The sequence below is a fragment of the Mauremys mutica genome, chromosome 20 (assembly GCF_020497125.1).
Source record: "Mauremys mutica isolate MM-2020 ecotype Southern chromosome 20, ASM2049712v1, whole genome shotgun sequence".
Lineage (NCBI taxonomy): Eukaryota > Metazoa > Chordata > Testudines > Geoemydidae > Mauremys > Mauremys mutica.
Genome location: NC_059091.1, coordinates 24732050 through 24742545, shown reverse-complemented (window position 1 = coordinate 24742545; position 10496 = coordinate 24732050). Strand labels below are relative to the sequence as shown.

The 10496-nt window shown below is 60.0% G+C and overlaps 1 long non-coding RNA gene across 2 annotated transcripts; it reads left to right on the top strand.

Annotated features, from left to right (window-relative positions):
• The first annotated feature begins 2000 nt into the window (after positions 1-2000).
• On the top strand, positions 2001-9553 carry LOC123353740. Of its 2 annotated transcripts, none has more exons than XR_006574568.1 (4): positions 2001-2866; positions 3284-3391; positions 4057-4264; positions 9435-9553. It is a non-coding gene; the product is annotated as an uncharacterized LOC123353740 (long non-coding RNA). The 2 variants fall into 2 exon arrangements; XR_006574567.1 differs by having other exon boundaries at positions 2002-2650.
• The last annotated feature ends 943 nt before the right edge of the window (positions 9554-10496 follow it).

The following is a 10496-nucleotide window of genomic DNA, read 5'->3' as shown; positions in this document are numbered from 1 at the left end:
CTGCACGCCCACTCCCGAGCACCGGTAGATACGCATGCGCATCGGAGGCGGCCGACTCGCCGCAGATTCTACTGCGCGTGCGTAGGAGGACCGGCAAGGGCACGGGAGAGCGAGTTCTGACCCCTCGGCCGCTCAGTGCGCATGCGTCCCCCCCCCCCGCCCTTCCGCGCCCAAAATGGCGTAGGCCTTAAAGGGCAACACACAGCAACTATAGCCTGAGGGGTGAGGGGGCGGAAGGCTCCCTCCCTGCTCGGCACGCAGGGGGTGAGGGGGGGCAGCCTCCCAAAGACAGGCAGAGTGGGGGCGGGGCAGGCAGTCCCCAGGACTGGGTGTGTTGTGGTAGCCCCCAGGAACCCCACTGAGATCGGGGCGCCCACCCCGCTGGGTGCTGCCCCGGCACAGGCCGGGCGATGCCCCTGCCCCTGCCCCGAAGGGCCTGCACCCGCTCAGCAAAGCCATGCAAGGCTGGGGAAGCCGCCCGCAGCATCCAAACTCGGGCGTTTTAAACACATCCTAGTTCGGGGGGTTGTTTTATCTGCATTCTGGGTTCCTGTGCCCCGGAGGGGTCGTGTCTTCGCCGCACCCGAGAGCTAGAGCTTCACCTTCGATTACAGTCGCCTGAGAGTCTCCTGCATCCTGAGGACACCAGGACGGGAGCTTTGAAGAAAATCCCAAATATCATGCGACCCTCGAGAAAATCCTGAGAATTGGCAACACGATTCTCTCACCCCACCTGAGGACAGCAAGGCTGTGACGTTCACTCCCCCATGGCCAGCACCTGCGTTGGTGCTGAAGCTCCTCCGGAAGTGCTGGCTTTGCACTTTTCTGACCCAGGGTGTCTTTCAGCCAAGTTTCCCTTTGAGGCTTAACCTGTCACATGGGCTAAGTGGTGTAGATAGGCAAAGCCTCGTTGTTTTAATGGAGGATGCACCCACTTATGTCGGCTGAGGATCTGGCCATCGGCATAGAAGTTGGCAGCTGCGCCTGATCCCAATAGGCTACAAGATTTGTCAGCCCCCCTGGGAACTGGAGCCAGATTTGGAATGGACTCTCACCAGGAGCAGGGTCGGACCATTCTACTACTCTACAGCAGGGGTTCTCAATCTTTTTCTTTCTGAGCCCACGTGTGCCCCAACAACTGTTTTTCTGCCTATAAAAGCCAGGGCCAGCGTTAGGGGGTAGCAAGCAGGGCAGTTGCTCAGGGCTGCACGCCACAGGGGCCCTGCGAAGCTGTGTTGCTCAGGCTTCTGCTTCCGCCATGGGTGGTGGGGCTCAGAGCCCCAGGCTTCAGCTCCATGCGGTGGGGCTTTGGCTTTCTAGTGCTGGCCCTGCTTGGCAGACTCCTTGACACCTGCATGGCCCCCTAGGAGGTCCCGGACCCCTGATTGAGAACCACTGCCCTACAGCGTGCTGCAATGTGAACAGAGAACTGCACTTAACCCTGCAGCCACTGGGGGTCTCCCTGCCGTAGAAATATGGGTGCAAATATTCTCCTTGGCCGAATGGCCATCAGATCCCTTCCTAACCCTAGGAGGCAGGGTTGAGACATAGTCACAGGGTATTCCTCAGTGTCCCTGGCACTCTGCAGTCTCCAGAGCTGGGACGCTGAGAAGGATGAGAATTGACTCCTTTACTCTCAAGAGGCAAAGGATGCTTCCCAATTCGCACCCCTGCAATCCCGTAAGTAAGGTGACCAGATAGCAAGTGTGAAAAATCGAGACAGGATGGGGGATAATAGGAGCCTATATTTTTTTAAAAAGCCCCAAATATCGGGACATCTGGTCACCTTGCCCATAAGAGACATTTCTTTGGAAAACAACAAGGAAAAGCTGTGTCTGATCTCGAGCGGCATTGCGCCAGGTAGCAGCCTGCCTCCAAGTCAGGGATGGACAACAGTGACAAATGGACATGGGGGAGCAAACCTCAAATACAGCGTGAACCCCTCTCCTGGTGGGTTTATCCCACCTCTGACAGCGACCCAAGGGAGCTGGCTTTTCATTGCATGTTGGCAGCACTTTGTGCAGCTTGTCATGTCACTGACATCACTGAAGTGAAGAGAGAGCTCCCCAGCTCTGCAGTGAGGGCTCACTTCCCAGTCTCCCTTACGTGTCATGTGGTTATTTCCACCCGTGCCAGTTGCTACCCAGTGAGAATGGTGCAGGATTTGTATACCCGCTTTGCACAAGTGCAAATGACTGCACAAGGTGCAGGGAAATGGAGACCCTGGCATGCTGCCTCGGGCTCTTGGCAGCACGTCCTGACTGCTGACCCTGGAATAGAACCAGAGGAGAATATTTTCCTCCTGAGCATCTGGGATCCAAACACTGCTGTCCTTGTGCAGGCAAAAATACCTCTCATTTTCAGTGCAGGCTGTAGCCCCTGAGTCTCAGCCTCAAGCTGCCTGTCTCCTTTCCTTATCCACTCTCTTAACACCCCTGGTAACAACAGTGCCAATCAAGCACAGCATTGAATGCAGACAGCCTTGACTAAGCGACTCCGTGAAGAGCTGTCAGCCATGGAGCTGTCACAACCTCATCAGCTCTGCATGGAAGGAGCCACTGCTTGATATTCTAGCCTTACGCTGCGTGTCGAGACTGTGCGCCGTGCTTGACAGGGAGATGGCTTCCTGTGCCGAGAATCTGCCTCCCAGGTGTCAGCACTCGTTGCAGGGATTGTGGCTGGGCTCAGCCGGTCTAGCTGCAGTCAGGCAGGAGGGTGTACGGAGGATGGAGTTTACTGGTGCTTTGGGGGTTTGAGAGTATGGGAAGTCCAACAGGACGGATGGGAAATCCTCTGGCCCCCAAACTGTGTGGCCAATAAACAGATGCTGTATGCTGCTCCAGAGGTGGCTGCCCTGAAGTGGAAGGTAAAGTGATCCATGTGTGGCCTAACGGACAGGGCGCTAGACTGCACCAGAATAGCCCTGGCTTCTATTCCTGGCTCTGGTAATGGCCTGCTGGGTAAGCTTGGACAAGTCACTTCGTCCCTCTGTGCCTCAGTTTCCCCATCAGTAAAATGGGGAGAATGAGAGTGACCTGCTTGGTAATGCACTTTGGGAGCTATGTAAGAGCGAGGTATGATTGTTACAGCCCCCCTCCCCTCCCCTCGGGGTAACTAATGCTCTGAGTGTCTCCGCAGGAAGCTGCTAGAGAAGCTCAGGGTGGTGGTATCCTGCTGACTTTGCTTTGTTTAGGGTTTTTACTTTACCCTTAAATCACTTACACCCTCTGCTTTAAAATCCCAACCTTGACCCCGTGATGACACCTCTCTCCTTTCCCATCAGGGGCTGATCCCAGAGAGCCTCTTCTCCACTCTTCCAGTTCGTCTTAGTGCCCTGGAATGGTGCCGTCGCACTCCCACACAATGATTATGCGTGTTACATTAGACGCAGGTGAGTAGCCCCTTTGTGCTCAGTGGGCTTGATTCTGAGGTACTCTCCACCTGGGGCAGGCATGGAGGGAGTAGGGAAGATGGCTGTAAGCATCCCTGTGTGCTCCTTGTATTCCCGGGCCTCCCAGCCCCAGTGTAAGTTGGAGTGGCCAAAGGGCTGCTCTAGCACTCTGCCTCCCAGCAGCCAGGGGAAACAGAGACGAGCCATAGTGCAGTACACTCGGCCTGCACCTCTGATCTGCCCTGACTCTGGGAGCAGGGAGGGTGCACTTGCAGGGCCTCTGGCCTAGCTGGGGAGGCCCCTGCGTGGGGGAGGATACCCAAGGGGGTGCATTTCCCCTCACTTTAAGGCCCCTTTATGCAGCCAAAGTGGCCTGAAGGAGCCAGAGAATACGTGAGGGTTGACACACCGCAGCAATCCCCTCTGTCCCAAGTGAAACACATGGGTAAGTCTTTGCCAGATTGGCGCCCAGATGCGTGACCTCATCATTGTCTCCATGGAGACAAGATGTGATGTCATACATGCAGGGCTGTGCCCCCATTTCCTGCAGCAAAAGAACGAGTCTTGCCTCTAAACTGGCAGCCGCCAATCTTTAAAACCAATACCACTGCCATTGGTTCCTGGGCACAATCTCTCACCTGGCTTCAATTCTTTCCCTCTTGCAGGGAGCAGTGTGACCAGGGAGAAAGGGGCTCAGAGGAGACCAGACCACAGCTCTGGGATTAACAAAACAAACGTAAACTTCATCTTGCAGCTGAGACGCCTTTAGAAACTGTCTCCAGGAGGAGAGGGGGGAAGTTTTGTGCTCTGGTTATCTGCAAATAGTCTGTCATTTCTGAGGAGACGAGACGCATGCACGCCAGGGCTGAGGAGGTGAGTAATCCCCACCGCGACAGAGATGACAAGGAGCTTTCACAACTCTGTTCTAGGTAGAAATGATCAGGCTAAACCCTCGGGATCAGGAGTTCGAACAAACAGCTACGCTCTGGGAGATGGCAGCTTGGGGTCTGAGCCTGGGTTTGCTCTTTAGCAAGCTTCCTAGAACCCTGCCTGCCCTTGCATGGGGCTAGTTATTGCTAGGATTAGAGGCAGTGTGACCTAGAGGGTGGAGCACTGAGACTTGGGAGACCTGGTTCTATTCCTGGCTCTGACACTTACTGTTAGTAGCATTATGATAGAATCAGGATCCATTGCGCTAGGCGCTGTACAGACACAGAACAAAAAGACAGTCCCCTCCCCAGAGAGCTTCCAGTCTAAGTATAAGACAAGAGACGACAGATGGGTACATAGGGGGGAATGCAATGAGGGAATATTGGCCAGCATTACGGGGAGCGGTCTCCGCACACCAGCAGCCGACCATTGCCGGGTTGGTTGGTTGGTTTGTTGCTGGATGACCTCAGAGCAAGTCGCCTTCCCTGCCTGTGCCTCAGTTTCCCCAGCTGTAAAATGGGGCTAATGATATTTCTCCCTTGAGATCCACAGATGGAAAGTGCCAGGTGTTAAGGTGGTTTAGTTAAACTGCAGGAAGCCTTGGTGTGGGCCCCCTTTTTCTTGTGGTTTAAGGCTTGGGAAAGTTCACCAGTTGAATTTCAACTGGATTTAGCTAAACTGCTGCACATGGGCTGTGAGGTTGCTCTTATCTCACTGTAAGCGCGGCTTAGTTTGAGCTTCAGTCCCCAATTAACTCCAGCTAAAGCACAAAGAGCTACTTGTAAACTGGATTAAGAGCGTCTACTTGGCTGTTTGCCACCAGTTGAAGTGATGAACTGACTCAGCTCTGGATGTAGACAAGTGCAACTGCAAAACAAACTCCTCCTGCACTGCTCTCCTTTGTGACACGTGTCTGTACCACTACTCAGATGGCAAGTGGGTGGGTGTTAGGGAGAGTCCAGGGCTCTGAGTCTGAGTTGTGCCCTGCAGCGTGTGCTGGCGTTTACACCAGAGCAGGCTGCACCTGTTCTGCTCGGGAAGTGTTTCCCACCATGCTGCCCTGATGTAAGCGCAGCGCCGCTGAGAATCAGGCCCCAGCTGTATCTGCAGGGGTCCGAACCGATAGGTTGCGATGCAGAAACTCGGTGCTCAGCGGACACTGCACTATCACGAAGCCTGCTGCCCCACACTTAGCGGCTCGAGTCCATACTGAGCTGGGGCGGGCAAGGCTGGCTTTACAACCCCTTACTCTAGTCAGGGCTTCTCAAGGTTTTGTACTGGTGACCCCTTCACGTAGCCAGCCTCTGAGTGCGACCCCCCCTTATAAATTAAAAACACTTTTTAGTATATTTCACACCATTACAAATGCTGGAGGCAAAGCAGGGTTTGGGGTGGAGGCTGACAGCTCGTGACCCCCATGTAATAACCTCGCACGCCCCGAGGGGTCCTGACCCCCAGTTTGAGACCCCCCGCGCTCGATTCTGGGCTGCTGGGGGGCAAAAACGGCTCCTGGCATAAGCCAGAGCAAACGGGTGCCCATCAGTGCCACAGAGCAGATCCACGGAGCACCAAGTTACCCAGGCCTGCCCCCGCTCTGCCCCCAGCAGCCCCACGCTGTGCTTGGGTGGTGGGATTCTCCCCAGTCCATTGGCTGAGTTTACAGCCCATTGGCCCCTGCACACCCCCAGAGCAGGGAGCAGATTCCATTTCACTGTTAACAAGAGATCTGAGAAGTTGGGCTATTTTGCATCCGCTCCGTTAGTGCTGCGAGCTATTCTGGGTCTCTGAAAACCTTCGCTGAGCACGCTGAGCGATGCATCTGTCACAGGGCACCTACCCTCCCAGTGACTCGCCCTGGCTCTCCCGTCACCTTGCCGTTTGCAGAGCACTGCGTGCGTAGCAGCTCCGTACGTTCTCCTTGCCGGTTCACCTAAGCGTCTGTCAGTGTCAGCCGGGCGAGCGAGGCGTGCCCACGGCCAGTAACAGCAAGCAGGAAAGGCCACGCAAAGATCGGCAGGTTACGGCCTTTACACGAGTGGAGCATGTCTCGGCCTCGGCCTTGCGGGGAATAAGGAGGTGGCTGGGGCGCAGGCTGTGCTGCAAGGTGCTGAGGAGCTGGGTCTCCCGTGGAATCCTGTCAGCGTGCAGCTGAGGCTTATAGGGAAAGGGAAGGAGCGCAGTGCCTGGGTGGGCTGCAGTGGAGGCAGCAGGGCTGGTGGGCAGGGAACTGAACCAGGAGGCAGAAGCTGGTTTTAATCCTTCCTCTGTCACTGCCTGGCTGGATGAGCTGGGCCACGTCCCTCCAGCTCTCGGGGCGTCTGATTAGCCTGGAAGTGTAACTCAGAGCTCCGGGTGCCACGAGTCTGCGACAGCCTCCAGCTAGGGAGTCAGGCTGTTCAGCGCAAGCTCCAGAGACCCGTGGAGGTCTCTGGTCCAGTCCCAGCGCTCACCTAGACGGTGTCTGTCACCAAAGCGCTTTAGGGTAACGCTGTCTCTTGCTTTGTCTGTGCAGCACCCGACACAGCGGGGGAGCCAGTCTCGGTAGGGGTCTGTGCAGCGCCCAGCACGGCGGGGGAGCCGGTCTCGGTAGGGGTCTGTGCGGCGGGGACCTGGTGGGGGTCTGTGCGGCGCCCGGCACGGCGGGGGAGCCGGTCTGGGTAGGGGTCTGTGCGGCGCCCGGCACGGCGGGGGAGCCGGTCTGGGTAGGGGTCTGTGCGGCGCCCGGCACGGCGGGGGAGCCGGTCTCGGTAGGGGTCTGTGCGGCGCCCGGCACGGCGGGGGTCTGTGCGGCGCCCGGCACGGCGGGGGAGCCGGTCTCGGTAGGGGTCTGTGCAGCGCCCGGCACGGCGGGGGAGCCGGTCTCGGTAGGGGTCTGTGCGGCGGGGTCCCGGCGGGGGTGTGTGCGGCGCCCGGCACGGCGGGGGAGCCGGTCTCGGTAGGGGTCTGTGCGGCGGGGACCCGGCGGGGGTCTGTGCGGCGCCCGGCACGGCGGGGGAGCCGGTCTCGCTAGGGGTCTGTGCGGCGGGGACCCGGCGGGGGTCTGTGCGGCGCTCGGCACGGCGGGGGAGCCGGTCTCGCTAGGGGTCTGTCCGGCGGGGGTCTGTGCGGCGCCCGGCACGGCGGGGGAGCCGGTCTCGGTAGGGGTCTGTGCGGCGCCCGGCACGGCGGGGGAGCCGGTCTCGGTAGGGGTCTGTGCGGCGCCCGGCACGGCGGGGGAGCCGGTCTCGGTAGGGGTCTGTGCGGTGCCCGGCACGGCGGGGGAGCCGGTCTCGGTAGGGGTCTGTGCGGCGCCCGGCACGGCGGGGGAGCCGGTCTCGGTAGGGATCTGTGCGGCGCCCGGCACGGCGGGGGAGCCGGTCTCGGTAGGGATCTGTGCGGCGCCCGGCACGGCGGGGAGAGCCGGTCTGGGTAGGGGTCTGTGCGGGGCCCGGCACGGCGGGGGAGCCGGTCTGGGTAGGGGTCTGTGCGGGGCCCGGCACGGCGGGGGAGCCGGTCTCGGTAGGGGTCTGTGCGGCGCCCGGCACGGCGGGGGAGCCGGTCTCGGTAGGGGTCTGTGCGGCGCCCGGCACGGCGGGGGAGCCGGTCTCGGTAGGGGTCTGTGCGGCGGGGTCCCGGTGGGGGTCTGTGCGGTGCCCGGCACGGCGGGGGAGCCGGTCTCGGTAGGGGTCTGTGCGGCGGGGACCCGGCGGGGGTCTGTGCAGCGCCCGGCACAGCGGGGGAGCCGGTCTCGGTAGGGGTCTGTGCGGCGGGGACCCGGTGGGGGTCTGTGCAGCACCCGGCACAGTAGGAGTCTTGGTCAGGGTCTGTCCAGTGCCCAGCCCAAGGTGGGTCTCAGCTGGGGGTCGTGCAGTCCTGGGCACAGTGGGGCACTGTTCTAGGTTGGGCTCTGTGCAGCACCCAGCGCAGCGAGGGGCCCGTAGGGGTCTGCAGTGCCAGGCGCAGTGGGGCTCTAGGGGTCACTGTAGCCCCTGTACTTTTAAGTGTCCGTTGTCTCTGTAAAACGTTCGCGTGACAGCTGGCAGGAAGAGGGGCCAGAGACGTGCTCCCTTTCCCCAAGGCCTCCAGAATGCTGCCGAGTAACAGCCTCATTGTAGTATTGGCTCAGGTTAAGCCTTAAGCTGTTTGTCAGGACTCTCTCCAGACTGGATTGTCTTTTCTCCTGATCAGCTGCATGCTCCCCTCTGGGTCAGGGCCTGGCACAAACTGCCCTGGCTGCAGCTGTATAGGACAGCAGCACCTGTGCGGGTGGGTCTGGGGCACAGAGAGAATAAGGGACTTGCCCAGAGTCACTCAGGGGAGTCAGTGGCAGAGCCAGAAATTGAACCCAGCTCTCCTGGGTCCCAAGCCAGCCCTCAGATCATCAGCCCAGTCTTGCTAGTGCCGTGGAGTCCTTCAAGCCCCACAGGGAGCTGGAGCTGGGGTTGGTGCTGGGGCTGGCCTCTGGCTTGGTCACCAAAGCCGCAGCCCCACCAAAGTGGCCCCCAGCCACTTACCCCGGCTCTGAGGGCGCGAACTCCACAAGCTTTTTCATCTCCTTGGACTCATTTGCGGCTTCCTTGGCTGCGTAGCGACTCCTGCGCTGCTTTGCCTGCCTGCCTTCCCTCCCTCCCCACGCTGACGTTACCTGCGGTTCTGCCCGTGGGGCTTGGAATTGATTCTGCTCCAAGGGGGAGACGGAGAGTGACAGAGCATCGTGCGAGTGAGGAGACCCCAAATGCTCCGCGCCCTCCCCGGGCCCCGTGAGCCGCCCGCCTGGGGCTGAGGATTGCCGGATGGGGAATACCCTCTGGCTGAGCCTGGGGCCGGATTGAGAGCAGAGTCCTGCAGGGAAACACAAGGCACCATCAGCCTCCAGTAACCAAGGCCAGGAGCTCTCTCTGTTATTTGCATTAGGGTAGCAGCTGTGAGGAAGGACAGCCCAGTGGTTAGGCACATGGGAGATCTGGGGTCATGTCCCTGCTCTGCCACAGACTCCCTGTGCGATGTTGAGCAGGTTACTGCAGCTCCGTGCCTCAGTTTCCCCCGCTGTACACTGGGCATACTGGACCTGCCTGGCCTCCCGGAGGGGTTGTAAGGCTAAACGTACTAAGGCTGTGATGTGCTTACATTCCAGGCAGTACCTACGAGAGAGGCCCCAGCTGAGGGCACGGCCACAAAAATCTGAACACACGTCACCAGGGTTCTGAGCCTCATTTGACAGCTGGAGAATGGGGGCACGGAGTGGTAAGCCTCAGCTTTGGAAAGGTATTTAACTCCCACGGGCACTAAGTGACTGCCCCAGGCTCGCACCAGGAGCCAGCGGCAGAGATCGGCCGCGTCCCAAGGCAGCGTCACGACGCATCTGGTGCAGTGCCCAGCGCCCCTAGCGCCCGGGGCAGCAGCTGGATTTCAGGGACGTTCCTGGCTGGTGGAAGGTCTTGGGCCGGCCCTGCGCACCGGGCTGGCCGTTGCTTTGGGGGTGGGGGGAGGGTGCCAGGCAAGAGTGACTCTTGTGCTCCAGGGGGATCTCGGAGGACGTCAGCCCCAGATAAAGCGGGCGCAGGGCAGTGCCAGTCTTTGTGGGATGAGAGGGAAGCACCGAAGGACTCTCCAGTTACTCACCCTCCCCTGAGGCCGACCTGCAGAGCCCTTGCAAGGCAGAGGCGACCAAGCAACGGCTTGGGGCTCCGAGCAGCTCAAGGAGCCCCGTTTGCTCTTTATTATACGAGCCTGCCTGTTTTCGTGTGTGTGGGGGGGGGGGGTTTCCTGCATGGAGACCCCAGGGGGCTCGCCCGGCTCTGCCAACTTGTCATTAGCCTGGGTCCTCCCCGGCGCCAGTGCTGGGCCTGGTAGGATTCTGCGTACTCCCTTTCCTTGCTCGCTAATTCATTCCCCAGCTGCAGAGTCTGGCTGAGCAATGGCTGGGGGGGGCAGCTGGGGGGAATTCCAGCTGCGGCTGCTAGTCACCGGGAGTGCCGCGCTGTCACGGCTCCCCGCAGCAGTCAGCTGAGCCCCTCCTGGGAAGGACCTGGGGATGAGCCCCGGAGCAGGGACAGCTGGGCTGTGCAGAGAGAGGTCCCCCCCCCCCCCCCCGCCGCCAGCATGTCCCTGTGAGCAGGTTTGGCCTGTGGGCGAGGCCACAGGCCACCGCTGTCCTAGCTCGCCCCCCAGGAGGGAGGCAGAAGGCGAGCTCGTG